This window comes from Coptis chinensis, chromosome 1, assembly GCF_015680905.1.
Source record: "Coptis chinensis isolate HL-2020 chromosome 1, ASM1568090v1, whole genome shotgun sequence".
In the NCBI taxonomy this organism is placed as follows: domain Eukaryota; kingdom Viridiplantae; phylum Streptophyta; class Magnoliopsida; order Ranunculales; family Ranunculaceae; genus Coptis; species Coptis chinensis.
This window is the reverse complement of record NC_141456.1, coordinates 87,388,476-87,405,127: the sequence shown is the minus strand read 5'-3', so window position 1 is coordinate 87,405,127 and position 16,652 is coordinate 87,388,476. Positions and strand designations below refer to the sequence as shown.

Here is a 16,652-nt window from a genome sequence, read left to right as displayed (position 1 = left end):
ATGATTGGTCTCAAAACTTCGATGCTAAAAGCCTAAAACCAATCAGCGAGTGACTCTCCATACACAGATTGCGGGGAAAAGTAACTCTCAAAACCATTTTCTTTTGAATGTGTTATAGAAGATTTATTCCATTTCCGGATGGGCCTCTACTTGATGATAGTATGAAATACCCTAATATCCTTCCACAATGTTTATATATGAAGAATTGTGTCTCATATGTACGACATTATGTAGTGTTGTAACATTCGTATTTGGATAACCTGAAAATATACGTTTAACTGAACTAAATATGATCATAATAAGATATTGTATCTCACATGTACGACATTATGTCGTGCTGTTAAATACACGTTTAACTAAACTAAATATGATCATAGTAAGACATTGTATCTCACTTGTACGACATTATGCGCATTGTGCTGTTAAATTCGTCTCATTCTAGCTATGTGAGGGCTCCTTTTCCTTAGCCTTTTAATATTCATTACTGTTGTAGAAATTTATTCTGAAAATGAACATAGAAACAACATAACAAGAAATTAAGACATTATATTGAATAATAGTGTATAGGTGGAGGAATAGCTCACCGAAGCACATAAGTACTTGTCATCACGCCAAACACAAACATTAAATGATAAATAATCTACAAATCAAGTTCATAGTAACCAATTAATCTCATATAGATTACGATTTTTAGTAACCAATCTCATCAAATTCACATAATTGTTAGTAGGTTACGATTTTTTAATTGGCAGAATACATCTTGAATGAGATAGCTAAGAAAAAGGGAAGCCGATATCTTGAAATCTACCTTGCAGGCTACAATCTCCTATTAGTTCAAACTATTGTATAGTGGTCACCGCCATCACCTTAACGATGGAAATAAATAGTCTGTTTTTGGAAGAGGATACCAACGTTTTCCTATGACAACATATGTTTTTTTTTAATAGTATGACAACATATGTAGAACCTTCTTAGTAGGTTAGAAGAAAACACAAGCCTTTGGAAAGTGTTAAACTAGGATAGACAGAGAAAGCGGTGAGAAAGAGAGTCCGTGAGAGAAAATAAGGAGAGAGAGGATGAAGGGTATAAACGTAACTGTGTTTTTGTCAAAACTACTTTTTGTATGGGGACCATGTCCAAAATGGGATTAAAACATCTCTGCCACTTTCAACGGGCTAGAATGGAATGATATTTTATTCAACGTCCGATCCAGTAATTCACCGTTCTTTTAATCACTCACAAGAACCAGATAGATAAAAGATCAAGTATACTCCGACCTAAATTAAAACGGCTCGGTTAGATAAAAATCAAGTATACCGGGAGCAGAAAGAAACCGACTCAGTAAAATAATAAACGGTCCAGCTTAACTGAAATGACCCGGTATATATAGTAAGAACAATGATTATTCATACATATTTAGAGTATGAACTTCATATGAACAATCATTGTTAATTTATTATTCGTATGAACAATCACTGTTCATACTTTAACATAATGTCATAATGTATGATCAATAATAATACATATTGGAGTATGAACAATCACTATTCATACATTAATATATTGTATGAGGTACGTTTAACTATTTGGGTATGAATAATTATTGTTCATACATCAACATAAAGTATGAACTTAACACTCATTGTTCATAGCAAAACGACAGAAATGGTAAAATCGGAAAATTTTTATTTACAATCTAGACTATTTGTCCTTACGGGTTATTTTCACTCGAAGACTGGTTTGTAGGGTTATTTTCACCTGAAAATTGTCCTTGTGAGTGATTAAAAAAAACCTTGGTTCTGAGAGTGATTTTCAAATGGGCATTGGGACCAATTTCTTGAAAGGATAAAACTACAACACATAGCCCAGCACAAAAAAAAAACTTGCGAAGTCGACTGTGATTAGGCTGCTTGGAATAAAATAACGAGTCAAATTTTCTCTCCTCTCTTCTCTCTCTAGACCAGCCAATCACAACCGACGTTGCAAGTGTTTTTTTTTTGTCTGGGGCTTAACACTCATTGTTCATAGGGTGTGTGAAATTTTGCACACCCAACTTTTTCGTCAAAAAAAAATATACTCGTTATAATAGTGTACGTATATAATTCTCCCAAAAAAATATTTGTAGTGTATGTTAGTTGTAGCAGCCTCCCATGAGTGACAATCCTAGATATTTGTGGTGTATGTTAGTTGTAGCTAGAAGCCCCCCTTGAGTGACAATCCTAGATATTTGTGGTGTATGTTAGTTGTAGCAGCTCCTTTTGAGTGGCAATCCTGAATCTTCTTTAACAACTCTTTGTTCAATGTCCTCAAAACACTAAATGTTCAAGCCCGGGTGTTTTTTTTTTATATATTAATTTCACTATTTTTCAACACTTTCCAAATGTCTTTGAAATTTCACCACGGGCCCTTGCGTAGGAACTGTGGGCCATTCGCAATATAAATGCAGGCCCATATAGTTTCATACTCATAGTCAAGATACCAAATATATTTATTTTCAAGCATTTTTTTTCCCTCTCTCGCTATCCTATTTATTTTTCAAGTTGTTGATATGTCATGAGGTATTTCTCTTTTTGAGTCTAACATGGACATTGACATAAATTATCATTTTATCTTATACAACCAAGACGACCCGTTGTGTTTGGATTTTGGTATTTCATTTAATTGGGCTATATCAAGATAATGTAAAATGAAATATTAGCTAGTTTGGTCATGGGATCAAGTTGTGGTAAAACACCAAAAAGAAGCTAAAAAAAAACGAAAATGAGATATAGTTTAGAACTTAGAAACTATTGACTGTGTATTGATTCCAAGGTCTGTGCTATTATAGATCTAGTTTAGAACTTAGATATATCAAGGTCATGAATATGTTGATCTTGTCATCGAACTGCATTATATCTGTCTACCTTTTGAGTTGTATATATAGTTTTTCTTCAAAACTTGTTCACCTATACATACGACTGCAACTATCATAGAACAGAACACTACAATCCAAACTTGCAGGAAAAGAATAACGTTTGCCACGAGAAAGGCATCTTGAATATATGTATTGTCTTCAACAATCATATATTCAACTTACGAAATCTGGTACTTATAAGAAACCATTAGTCCTCTATCAAGTTTTGAACTATCATATAAACTAATTTCAATGGCTTCTTTTGCACCTTTGTGTCCTCAGGAAAATCTCTACTTCTCGAAAGATTTCCTAGTTTTGGTCTCAAAAGCACCAGAAGAGTTTCCCATGTTGGACTTGATTTTTTATTCCAGGGACACCACATGGTCCCTTCTGCTTTGATGCGATCTGTTAAACCCAAGCGATTGGTTAGTAAAGAGACGCAAACTCAAACTGGATCACTTCAATTTGATACTTTACATGGCTAATGTCACAACCCGAGTTTCTAAACAATTAAAAAAAAAAATGAATATTTAAAATATAAACATCTCAAACATCACTCGGTTCAATTGTCTAAAAACCCAGGCTATGACGGGGTGGATACAACACATGCCAAAACCGAAAACCCACATCATAAAAGAATCTTAACAACAAAAATAATCTCCAAAAAAAATCTCTTTATTACTTTATGAAAGTCTATCTTCCATCTAAAAATCATCAATATAACATTCTAAGAATAATAGGTTCTCAACATCGTATTCTCATGTCATATGAATAGGAAACTACGTTATTACATCCTTTCAAAAAGAATCAGACCTAATAAAAGAACTAACGGACTGCTCCAAGCAAGAGTCCAAATCACACGCCGCGGTTCCACTGCCTTCCACCTATGTTCCCAAGAACACACCCACGTTGCCAAAACAAATCAAACATGGGTCAGCAAAATGGAATTTGCTGATATGAGTAGACTAACCACATATAAATATTATCATACTTTAATTATCCAAACAATCACGTTATATTTTTCCATAACTTAATCATTCTCAGCTTGGAAGACAGGTAGTTATGTCATTTCAACCGGCATAGTTTCTTCCCAAACAAAACTTCCATTATATTAACTCATTCTAATAACTTGTTTTAATATCTAAATCATTGAATTAAAACTTACCAATATCCATTGCTGTATAAGGGTAGGACCGCGTCCCTGCACAAAATGTTATTAAGTCCTACCCTCCTGCAAAAGAAAGTTAGAACTTCTATATAATATATGTAGATATTATATTAGGTATTCAAAAGTAAACCCAAACACTCGCATAATCAAAGAATACAACTAACCCGTAAGGCGAATACCTTAGTTCCTCTCTAGGGCAGTCCAAAGAATCTGGTCATTCATGGCACATTCAATGAATACCCGGGTCATTCATGGCACATTCAATGAATACCCCTAGATAACGCTAACGGGCCATTTATGGCACATTCAATAAATGCCCACCTAACATATGACATCATCAATCATAAAACTAAATTCCAAAACTTGAGGCGTGGAGAGTTCTAAAAGAGTGCGGTAAATTTGTTTACGTATTATTGAACTTTATTGCATATATTATTTCAGAGAACAAAGAAATATCTCGATTCATGTATTATTGTTTACGCGTTATTAATATATCGATGTCTAAGTGTCATAACGTTGTATATCATAAAAGACTGAAAATATCATATAATAGTTAATACACGTACACACGTATATATATAAAGTCTTAGCCCAAAGCCAAGCACGCTTATAGTACTAGACCTATCATAATAGACCAAATCATAATCAAGTCAAAGGTCAAATTGGGTCAACTTGTCAAAGTCAACCCTGGTCAAAGTCAAAGTCAACCTGCCCAGGGTCAACAGCAGTCAACCAACCCTAAACTCCTCTAACCCAAAAGCCCAAAGATTAAGGCCCAAAGTCTAAACTTAAGGCCAAAAGAAAATCTAAAATTTACAATACATAAGCCCACCCATTTGGTTCCGACCCAACTAACTAACTTAGTTTTCGGCCCAACACAGAAAATTAGATTTCGGCCTAACCAAAACCAAAAGGCTTTGGGCCCAAAGCCCAAGCCCAGCCGGTCATCTTCTCCCTCCAGCAGCCACCAAATCGGCCACCACCAGTTCCGATCGCCACCATCCAAACACCAACCGAAATTACTCCTAAACACAAACCCTCCAACTTTAATTAAGGCAAAAACCTCCAATCCTTAAATCCAAACTTCACCAAAACTAGATTTGGAAATAATTCCCGCCGCCATTAACGCTTGTTTCAAGCTTCCACCACCACCATTTGCAGCCCTCACACACACTACACTAGCCACTTCAACCCATTATCAATCAACCAACCAAAATCAACAAAAAACAGTTCGTATTAGTTTACTGGAGGAGGTCTGGGCGTGCCGCCATTAATGGCTTCTACAAGCTTCGACAGCCCTCCTCCCGACGTCAAAACACATACCCGACATTTCCCAATAACAACTAAGTTTACATCAAACTTAATCACGGCAGTAGGAGTTCGACCCTCCATCAATTCGGGCAGGCAACGCCAAAAACTGTTTGGCTGTTTCATTGCTTCGACAGCCCCCACCAAGTTTCAATCCCGACAACACCCGATCCAACTTCAACTAACATCAAAACACACGCTATTCCCACAACCATATACCGGACAAACGTTGGTTTGGCTCGCCCCACCATTGACGTTTTTTCGAGCTTCAACAGTTCAAACAGTTTCAATACTATACTAACAGTTCCAAATAAACATAGCCACACCACCACACAGTAGCACAGTTTGACAGTTCAACACGACAGATTTCAACAGAAAAGAAATCGACAGTAACAAAGATTTTATAAAATAAAAATCCATAAAATATCTACTCACCTTTAGCGCGCTCCGACTATCAACCAGCTACCAGGAAAAATCTTCCTTTTCTGTTGTTAGTAAAACTCCCCATTTTTTTTTTCTCTGTATAAAACTCTATGGGTTTTCCCCCCAAAAACTCCACGTGAGAAAACTCCCTTTTTAGTTTTAAAAACTCACCGAAAAACAAGGATAAAACTTATTTATTTACTTACGGGACTTTTATCCGTAACTGCTGGATATCATATATCTGTTTTATCTATTTTCATTATTATTATTATTATTATTATTATAGAAAAATAAAATAAAAGACGGGGTGTTATAGCTAAAATGGTGAAACAGGTGCATGAGGCCCTTAATGAGGCAGTACCATTGCGACATCCCCTGAAAATTCATGAAGCAATGAGATATTCGTTCCTTGCTGGTGGAAAGAAGTCCGACCAATTTTATGCATTGCCTTATGTGAATTAGTGGGGGAGATGATGAAGTTTACACGCTCAATTGATTGCTGTGCGCAATTGAAATGATACATACCATGTCACTCATTCATGATGACCTCCCTTGTATGGACGGCGATGATTTTCATCATGGAAAGCTTACTTGTCACAAGGCTTTTGGTGAAGAAACAAAGAAGATTTGCAGGTGATGCACTTTTATCTCTTGCATTTGAGCATGTAGCAACCGAAACCACGAGTGTGTCTTCCGACCGTGTGGTTCGGCCATAGCAATCCGGCCCCGGTTGATTGGATCGGATGTTTGGCGGGATTTCAAACAGTTGATATTACTAGTGAAGGAAAAATAATTGATTTGAGTGAATTAGAGTACATACACTTGCACAAGACAGCAGTGCTTTTAGAAGCTTCCGTCGTTTGTGGAGTGATCATGGGTGGGGGACACTCCGTCAATGTGGAGAGATTGCGAAAATATGCAAGGTATGTAGGTCTTCTGTTTCAAGTGGTGGATGATATTTTGGATGTTACAAAGTCTTCAAAGGAATTGGGGAAAACGGCAGGAAAGGATTTGGAAAGTGATAAAGCCACATACCCTAAGCTGATGGGGATTGAGAAAGCCAAGGAGTTTGCAAATGCATTGGTAGCAAAAGCTCATGAGGAACTTTCACACTACAATAGCACAAACACTGCACCCCTGTATCGGTTAAGCTAATTACATTGCACAAAGACGTAATTAGTACTACAGGTTAGGAGAAAGATGTTATTATTGCTTTCCATAGAACAGAACAGATGAACAAAAAAAAGTTACTCAACATATCAGCAGTCCAAAATCTTGGATAAGGAGATGTTGTATTGTAGAATTAAACACCTAATTAAAGAGACAAAACACAATGATTTATAGTGGTTCGGTGCCAATGCGGCGACCTACGTCCACGGGAGAAGAAAGGTTTTATATTGCTTGATTGATATGGTTTTTGTATTACAGAGGTGTTTATATAGCACAACATGAGTGCATATTCGTGTCTATAGTTTCCAAAATGATTGGAGACTTTCCTTTATAGAAAACATACGAATTTGACAAATCTCTGTCAAAACCGACTAGGGCGCGCCCAACGCTCCAATTAGTCTTGCTCAAGGCGCGACCCGGCTCTTGCCTTAGTCGACCTCCAGTACCTTCAGCGCAACCCGCGCTCTACTTGGCCTTGCTGCGCATTCTCTTTCTTCTCCCACACTCCCCCTCAAGTTGGTGCGAAGATATCCAGCGAACCCAACTTGGAGAGAATATCATGGAACTTGGAAGCTAGAAGTCCCTTGGTAAAAATGTCTGCAAGTTGTTGGTCACTTCGAACAAAGGAGGTAGTGACAATGTTAGACTGTACTTTTTCACGCACAAAGTGACAGTCAATTTCGATATGCTTCTCTCATGAAACACCGGATTTGCAGCAATGTGCATAGCAGCTTGATTATCACAGTAAAGTGTAGTTGGCAGATGCAACCCAAAACACAAATCCTTCAGAAGAGCGCGAAGCCATATGATTTCACTGGTGGTGGAAGCCATAGCCCTGTACTCAGCTTCTGTACTAGAACGAGCCACTACATTCTGTTTCTTGCTCTTCCAAGTGACTAAATTACATCCCACAAAGGTACAATAACCGGAAGTAGACCTCCGATCAACTGGACATCCTGCCCAATCAGCATCTGTGTAAGCAGTAATAGATGTATGCCCATTTTTCCGCAATCAAATACCTCTACCTCATGACCCTTTCAGATACTGCAGTATTCTAGAAACTGCATTCATATGTGGAGTCCTTGAAGCATGCATAAAACGACTAACCAAGCTCACTGCATAAGAAATATTTGGTTGGGTAATAGTTAAATATATTAGTTTACCAACTAATCGTTGATACTGACCAATGTCAATAAGAAGATCACCAATGTCAGTAAGAAGATCACCAGTTAAATATATTTGTTCACGCTCTCTCATCTTCTCCTTCATCTTCAATTACTAACTCCTAAAATGTCTTCCGCTTCTTGTTCATCCCAAAGAACTTGTTATCATGGAGATCCAGTATATGTTAAAAGGTCTAATACAGACACGAACCCAGGTCAATTGTTCTATGGATGCAGACATTACAACAAGAACAACCCAGAATTGTCTTGCCACTTTTTCGACTGGGTTGATAAAAATCCAAATCGTCAACAGAACAAGGAAGAAGCATTGGAGGCAAGAGTTGAAGCTTTAAAAGCAAAAAATCGTAGACTGAAGATGGTGAATCATCAATTGGAGTTGGAGGTAAAGAAGATCAACAAAGTCAAATGGTTATTGGTTGTTTGCATTATGGTTATCTTATGGTTATTCTACTTTTGAAATTAGGGTTTATGGTTATCTTAGAATGGGGGTGTTTATTTAGTTATAGATTTATATTGGGGAGGCAAGTCTAAATTAAAAATAGTATTGTTGGGGTTGTTTCTCTAACTATATGTTTAGATTGGGGGTGCAAGTCTAAATAAATATCAGTGATGTCGTAGTTGTACTTCAACATACTTGTTAGTTATTATAGTTGTGATGTTAGTTGTACTTTAGTTATAATTCCTCTAGTTGTAGTTAGTCTTTACTAAAAAAGGCAACTAGAACTTCGAGTTAGAACTATTTTTTAGACTTTCATTGACTTTTGACTTATGAATTAATATGTTAAGATACTTTTTCATTAATGGTATGGAGTTATGAAGTTACTTTTAGGTAAGAACGAATGCTGTTAGTAGATTGTGGTAAAGATTGGAGACTGCATTGTATTGTTTTCTATTCTTGTATAAAAATCTTTCTAACAGGTTCCAAGAAGAGTAAAGACCTCTATAAAAGCTGCTCTTGGTGGTTTGCAATCTTATAGTTCAGTTCATTTTCAGTTGAGTTGTAGTTCATAAAGTGTAGAAATGGTGAAAGCCAAGTTTTGCTCGATGGAGGTGGATCATGACAATATAGAGGAATCTTGTGCTGCTGTCATAACTATGTTGAAAGCAAGGGTGAATAGTAGGGTTTTCATGGAGGTTGTGTTGAAAAATGATAAGTTGAGGATAACTTCATGCCGTAAATGTAGGGAACTTTGTTTCATAGAGATGGAACGTGGAGATGGAAGTGGTGGAGATGGAAGTGGAAATCATGAGCATCTGGAAACAGATTAGCCACCACCAGGTTATGAGCATGTGGAGAGATCAGCTCGAGAGAAAAATGTACTTGTAGCTCCAGCTCTAGAGGCAGATGCTCCACCACCAGGTTATGAACATCTGGTCAGATCAGCCCGAGGGGAAAATGTACTTATAGCTCCAGCTCGAGGTCCAACTCTAGAGGCAGATGCTCCACCACCAGGTTATGAATATCTAGTTAGATCAGCTTGAGGGAGAAATGTATCTGCAATTCCAGCTTTAGCTCCTGTTCTAGCTCTAGCTCCAGCTCCAGCTCGTGGATTTGGTAGGAGATCTACAAGGGCCTTGCCACTTATAGCTCAACCACCACAAGCAGCACCTCAACAAAGGCAGCAACTTAAGGAAGTGGTTCAAGCACTTCCTGCTGCTGGTATGCCCTTGCTGAAGCTTAAGAAGTGATGAAGTGATGTTGTAATGTTGTTAAGAAATTAGGGAGTAATGTTTTGTTTTGATGTTGTTAAGAACAGATGAACTGATGTTGTGTTGGTCTAGCTTGGTTATAGTGTAGGTTGTTTTGTTTTGAGTGCTCTTGTTCTGTGTTGAGCACTCTATGTTTTGGGTGCTCTTGTTCTGTGTTAAGTCCTGTATTTCTTGTCTGTGTAGTTCTATGTTTTGAGCACTCTATGTAAAATGGAAATGGAAATGTTGTTAAAGTTTTGTGTTTTGACTTTTGAGCACTCTGTGTAAAATGGAAATGGATATGTTGTTAAAGTTCTATGTTTCTTTTGTGTCAGGAAACAACAGAACCAAATGGAAACAACAAGGGTAAAAATATGGTCTGGCATGGTAAAATGGAACCAAATGGAAACAACAAAACCAAATGTTGTTAAAGTTCTTTGACTTCTTAATATGGTCTGACATGGTAAAAACCTTCAATTGAATAAGAAGCCAAAATATGGTCTGACATAAGTGCTTACATGAGGCCAAATAGGGTCTGACATGTTTCTTCTATCCAAAGCAGCTAGTGCTTACGCAGAAGCTTCAAACTTATAAAGTGACCAAAACAAAACAACATAAACAACCAAATAATAAGGGTACCAAAACAAAACAACCAAATATCATGAGTAAAAAACCTTGAGCACAACCTTGAGTAAATTCACTCCAAATGTCTGACATGAGTTACTAACCAAAAAATAACCTTGAGCATAACCTTAACCAAATTTCTAACATGAGTTACTAACAAAAAAAAAACCTTGAGCATAACCTTAACCAAATGTCTAACATGAGTTACTAACAAAAAAATTCACTCCACTCCTATACAGACCACCCCCATCGCTTGTGTTTAACATGAGTTACTAACAAAAAAATTTACTCCACTCCTATACAGACCCCCATCACTTGGGTCTGACAACTTGAAACTTTTTCCTTGATGTTGGTAAGGGGCCAAGAGCAAGAGGAGGCAATATTTTCTTAGTTGCTTTGAATGGTGCATCCCCCACTTGTCCTGGTGGCACCTAATGCTGAGATGCTGGTCCTGCTGGCATAAATGGAGTTGATCCTGGTCCATGTGGCCTTGGCCTTTTGGTTGCTATTGGTGCCCTGACAGTTCCCCCAGCAGTAAATGTCAGCTCGGTTGCTTCAACCATACTAGTGGATAACTTGCTTGATTGCTTAGACAAGAAATCACCAAATGTGTGTTTTTGTTCTGGTGCCTGATAACAAAACATAACATAATTTTAATCAACTATGGTTTGACATAGGGAGCATATTGTAATTATATTGTAAATTAAAACAATTACAAAATATACCTTAAAAACTTGAGTAGTTTTTTATTTTCTTACTCTTGGTGGTCCCAAAGTCAGAGTTGCAAGCTGAATTGTTGATTAAGGAGTTGATGATGAAGCCTGAGATGCTTGCAAACTTGATTTTGGAGCTGCTTCAGTAGTTGATTTTGTTGTAAACATTTTGGATTTTGTTGAGGACTTTGCTTTGGATGCTTCAGTAAGAGCTGGTCCTTCAGAAGTTGATTCTACATACTTTTTCTTACATACCCTCTGTGCTGCTTTTGATGATGCTGATTGAGTGGATTCTAGAGCTTCCTCAGGAACAAGAGCTGATACTTTTGATGCTTGAGTGGACTTTTTAGCTTCATCTGGAACAGGAGCTGAAGCTTGTTGAGTTTCCTCTTGAGATTTTTTGCCATGCTTATCTTTCTTTGCAGTAGGAAGACCTTTACAAGTCTTGGCATTGTGTCCTGGGTGATTGCACTTAGAACAAACCCACTTTGCTGCTTTTGATGATGATGCTTGAGTAAGAGATGATGCTTGTGATGCTTGAGTGGATTCTAGAGCTTCCTTTGGAACAGGAGCTGATGCTTGTTGAGTTTCCTCTTGAGATTTTTTGTCATACTTATCTTTCTTTGCAATAGGTAGACCTTTACAAGTCTTGGCATTGTGTCCTGGTTGTTTGCATTTAGAACAAAGTCTGATTTGCTTGTTGGGATTAACTTCTTCATCTGCTCCTCTAGTCCTTGCCTTTTTGGGCCTCCCAATGTCTCTGACATATGGAGGTGGCATGATTTGCCTTTCAAGATCCTACATACAAGATATATATTAGTTCTTTTGAGATTAGGAAACTGCACAATCATTAATTACAGATATACTACAACTTACACAATTCATAGGCCACTCAGACATATCAGGCATTGGCATGATGTGCCCCATGTAAGCAAGCTTGTAGGTTGACACCCAATAATAGCTACTACAATATTCTTTCCAATACACTCTCCTTGTATACAACACTGCCACAACATGTACACAAATTATACCAGATAACTGCCACCTCATACAGCTACACTCATGGTCAACTAAGTTCATACAAAATCTAGTTTCATTTTCAGTTTTAACACTTATCACCACCTCATTGCTTGACCTCCACATGATAACAATGGACTTTTTTTTATCAGTTCTTTGATTCTCTTTTCCACTTGTGGAACTAGACCATCCCCATCCCATTCCTTGGCCTTTTCTCTCCTTTTGTACAGAAAAGACATTAACAATGTATGATACTTATCAACAAAAGAAACTATTGGCTTATCCCTCAGTTCCAATATCCAATTGTTAAAAGACTCAGAGAAGTTGTTGCTAATATGATCACACTTTGTAGTAAGATCAAAGTGTGACCTAGCCCAACATTCCACATTTTCTTGTAGCAACCATGCCTTGGCTTCCTTACATTCTCTTCCTAGCTTCTCCATTAACTTTTCAAACTCTATCTTCTTATAACACTTAGCTGCACCCCAAACTATAGTCTCTAAGTATTTGGCTTTAAAGTACTTTTTGAAATTCTTGAACATATGCCTAAAGCAAAACCTATAGGGATTTCTAGGAAATTCATGTCCAGAGCCTCAACCAATCCTTTTTGTCTATCTGAAATAAATGTCACAGGTTCCATATGTTCATCTATTCCATACTTCTTCATTATATTTAAAAACCCAATCCAACTGTCTTTATTCTCAGACCTAGTTATATAAATGGCCACAGGAAACAAGCCATTGTTTCCATCCAAGGCTACCATGCTTAAGCATTTCCCTCCATACTTCCCTTTCATAAAACATCCATATAGTCCTATGATAGGTCTATAACCATTCAAGAAACCATGCAAAGAAGCGGGAAAACAAACACACATCCTCAAATTTCAAAGTACCATCAATTCTAGAATAACATGCTTTGGATCCTGGGTTACTTTCCAAAATCTGTATCAAGTAAACATTTGAAATAGTTCAAACACCATTATGATAAACAATCAAATTATTTACAAATATAAATAACATACCTGATCACATAGCACAGGCAACATGTTATAACTTGCTCCATAGTCACCATGAATATCTTGCAAACATTTCAACCTTGCATGCCAAGCAGTCCAATAGCTAATACTAACATGGAATTCTCCTCTCATGACTTCAGCCATGATAAATCTTGGAGACATGGTCATGTAATGTACCTTCATCTGTGGTGCAATCTTTCTTGCAATCCAATTTGCATCAGCCATCCCATTCTTCAGTTCTGGATCAGTAGAACATATATGTTCATTTACAAATGTATTTAATCTCATTGTGAAGGCATCAGGCCTCAGTCTCCAATAAGCAACCCAAGGGCAGTCTTTACCCTTGTAACTACCCTTACATTTAGCTCTAATCCTGTACCTTTCATTGACAGTCCTCATATCAACTTCAAATTTATTCTTTATGCAATAATCTAAAATTTCATGCCTTAGAGTTTCAATGTCAGGCCACTCCATACCAACTTTCCATTCATCAGAACATGTTGGCATAACTATCTCTCCTTCATCCACATACACATTGGAGGTTTCATATACAAACTTGTAAAACTCATCACTCCTTGGTTGCTGCCACTCTATTTCTTCATCTGATGAGTTTGTATTATGGTATCCCTCATCAGGATCAAGCTGATCAATCTGAGGCTCCCTAGGTTGTCTAGGTGGGTTTCTAAACCCAACCTCAATATCAATCTCTATTGGATCATCTGTTGCAGGTCCTGGTACATCCACATACTCTGGCAGCTCAGTATCCATTTCTTCATCAGAAAACTTATTAAAAGTACTAAGTTCAACACAGAAGCTATCTTCCTCATCAACTAGTATGCCTTTACCCTTCATATGTGTTGTACTTATCTTATTTCCCTTTGCTTCTCCCTTGTCCTTACCACTCTTCTTATTTTCCTTACTACCAAATCCCTTGTCATTAAAACTCTTCTTCTTCTTTTGCATGGAATTCCCCTTGTCATTTTCATTCAAAGCCCTCTTCTTAATCAAGTTTTTTAAATCCATTAACGTACACATTGTTTCATCATATTCTTGAGATGGTGGAAATTCAGTGTTTTGTTGAGGTGGAACATCACTTTCACCAATATCATTCTCCACAAATACATGACAATACCCTTCATCATCAACAACTAACAAATCAAACATTCCTAAAAGACCACTATCACTGTTTACATATACTTGCTTACCACTAACAAGATAGAACAACTTAATGTTCATATAATCCAACTTTGACATGTGACTAGGTAGACTAACATCGGTAGAAAAGTCTATCATATTCAACTCATCACTATCAACATCAAACATTTTCTTAACTGGATATTTTGATCTGTATTGCAAATGTGACAATTCCTCTCCATTTCTTCTTTTTGAAAATGACCCAGCATAATGTATCTTCAGATTTTTTCTATCACCCATTTCTGTAATACAAACATAAATGTTAACATAAATTTAGATATGTGCTCCCTGATAAAAATGTTTTATTGTTACAGGTTTATTGGTTTTATTACTTAGTTCCTTAAGTCCAAGGTCCACAGTCCGAAGTCCGAAGACCAAAGTCCAAGTCCAAAGTTCGTATTAGTCGTACGTTTTTAGTCAAGTTACCTTACTCACGTGGGTTTGGTAGGATAGGTCGAGTAAGGGATCGTCCAAACCTTAGGGCTCGGATAGGTTTACAACTGGAATTACAACTTTTGGTGAGTAGGATTTTAGGTTTTTTAGTTGGTTTAATGAAATTAACGTTAATGCAAATAATGTAAATTACTACGGTGATTTTGATGTAGATAAACAGAGATAGAGAAACAGGGAGAGAGTTAATCATACTCATGAAAGAATCATTTTTCAACAGTTTATATTACCACATCACTACATCTCTAATTCGTTTCGTGTTCGGAGACGACGTCGAGTATTGATCCCTAGCGCATGCCCACATCTCTGAGTCGCATCGCACTAGCATAAGGAGTTGAACTAATATTTCATCTCTGGAATATCATTTCAGCTCCTGGCATGATTCCACATCAGCTGGACGAATTGGAGAGCTATCTGACACCATAGAGTCGCGCGCGTGATATTTTGGGTCGTGCAAGAGACTGTTCTAGAGCATCAGCAGTCCAACTTTGTACAGTCTCAGTCATTTTGGGACCAGATGTCTTATCTGTGCCTAATTCCTAAGCAGTGATTCTAGAATATTAAAAGTCAATCCGGATTCTCACACGAGCAGCATAACCCTCCCCCTGAAGGGGGGGGGGGGATTAGCTCATGGTCATAGAAGGAATACTAAAACTTGCTGTATTCATTAACTAAATAAATGTAGGACAGGAATTAAACTAGAAAAGAAATAACTGTTATTAAGGGTAAAATGACTTACAGTATTTAAGCTGCTAGAATGAAAATGACGGAATGTAAGTACTGAAATAAAACTAACTAAAACTAAGCGACGCTAGAGCATGAAAATGCTGAAGGAAGAATAATGAAGGCTACCCCCTCATATATATAGGCTGGAGTCTGGAAACGGTTTAATTGAATTTTGGCCTTATGCTAATTGAGAGGTTCAAAACTTTGAGAAGGTTTTACCTGTTTTAAATTTTAGCTTTTGTCTTTTTGCTTATTAAGGTTTTGTTTTGTAGCCAATTTCAATTCAAACCACTTGCTTTGAATTGGTACGTGTCTTCTCCCATTGCAAGGTGGCACTAAATTGTGACCATCACTTGCCACCTGCATATGCTGACTCGTCATGCCTTTTGGGCCCGCAGAGTGGGTCCACTTAGTGTGTCCAGTGGCGGCGCCGATTTTGGCATTTTTTACGACTTTCTGTCTTTGCGTAGAGTTCGTCGCCCGGGTCACTATGGCAGCTTCACTAGCCAACGTCGGCATCTAGATTTATCTGATTTGAGCTTTGGAAGTTTGCTACTTCTTTACATGTGGACCCGTTCTGCACTGGTTTTGTTCTTTTGGAAGCTTCGGCTCTAGTCAGGCTTTGTTGGGCTTCACGGGGTTGAGTGGGAAACTTCAAATATTCCAGTATTCCCGTACTTTGATGCATGTTTTATCATTATATTCATTTTAATTGTGAAACTTGCAAAAGTACGAAAATACAATTATTACATGATTTTTAAACACATAATCGACCAAAATGTTATGTCTCTCGGGGTTTAATATTACAGTTTTGGGTGCTTATCACCCCCCTATTAACATACAACTTTAAAACCCTTAAAACTTTAACAAACTTTAAACATACCAACCCCACTTCCATTCATAAAAAACAAAAATTATATCTTTGAATTGAAATCATCAAAATTATATACAAATTTCAACTGCATGCATAAAATTGTTATCTTTCTCAATTTCCCAGGTACCAAATCAACATATTTCACCAAAAATACTTAAAAGAACTTTAAAACGTAACATAATTACCTACAAATTGCAGTAAAAA

The 16,652-nt window shown here is 37.2% G+C and overlaps 1 pseudogene; it reads left to right on the top strand.

Moving 5' to 3' along the window:
• Positions 1-6,113: 6,113 nt before the first annotated feature.
• Positions 6,114-6,947, top strand: LOC147525650 (heterodimeric geranylgeranyl pyrophosphate synthase large subunit 1, chloroplastic-like; annotated as a pseudogene).
• Positions 6,948-16,652: the final 9,705 nt, after the last annotated feature.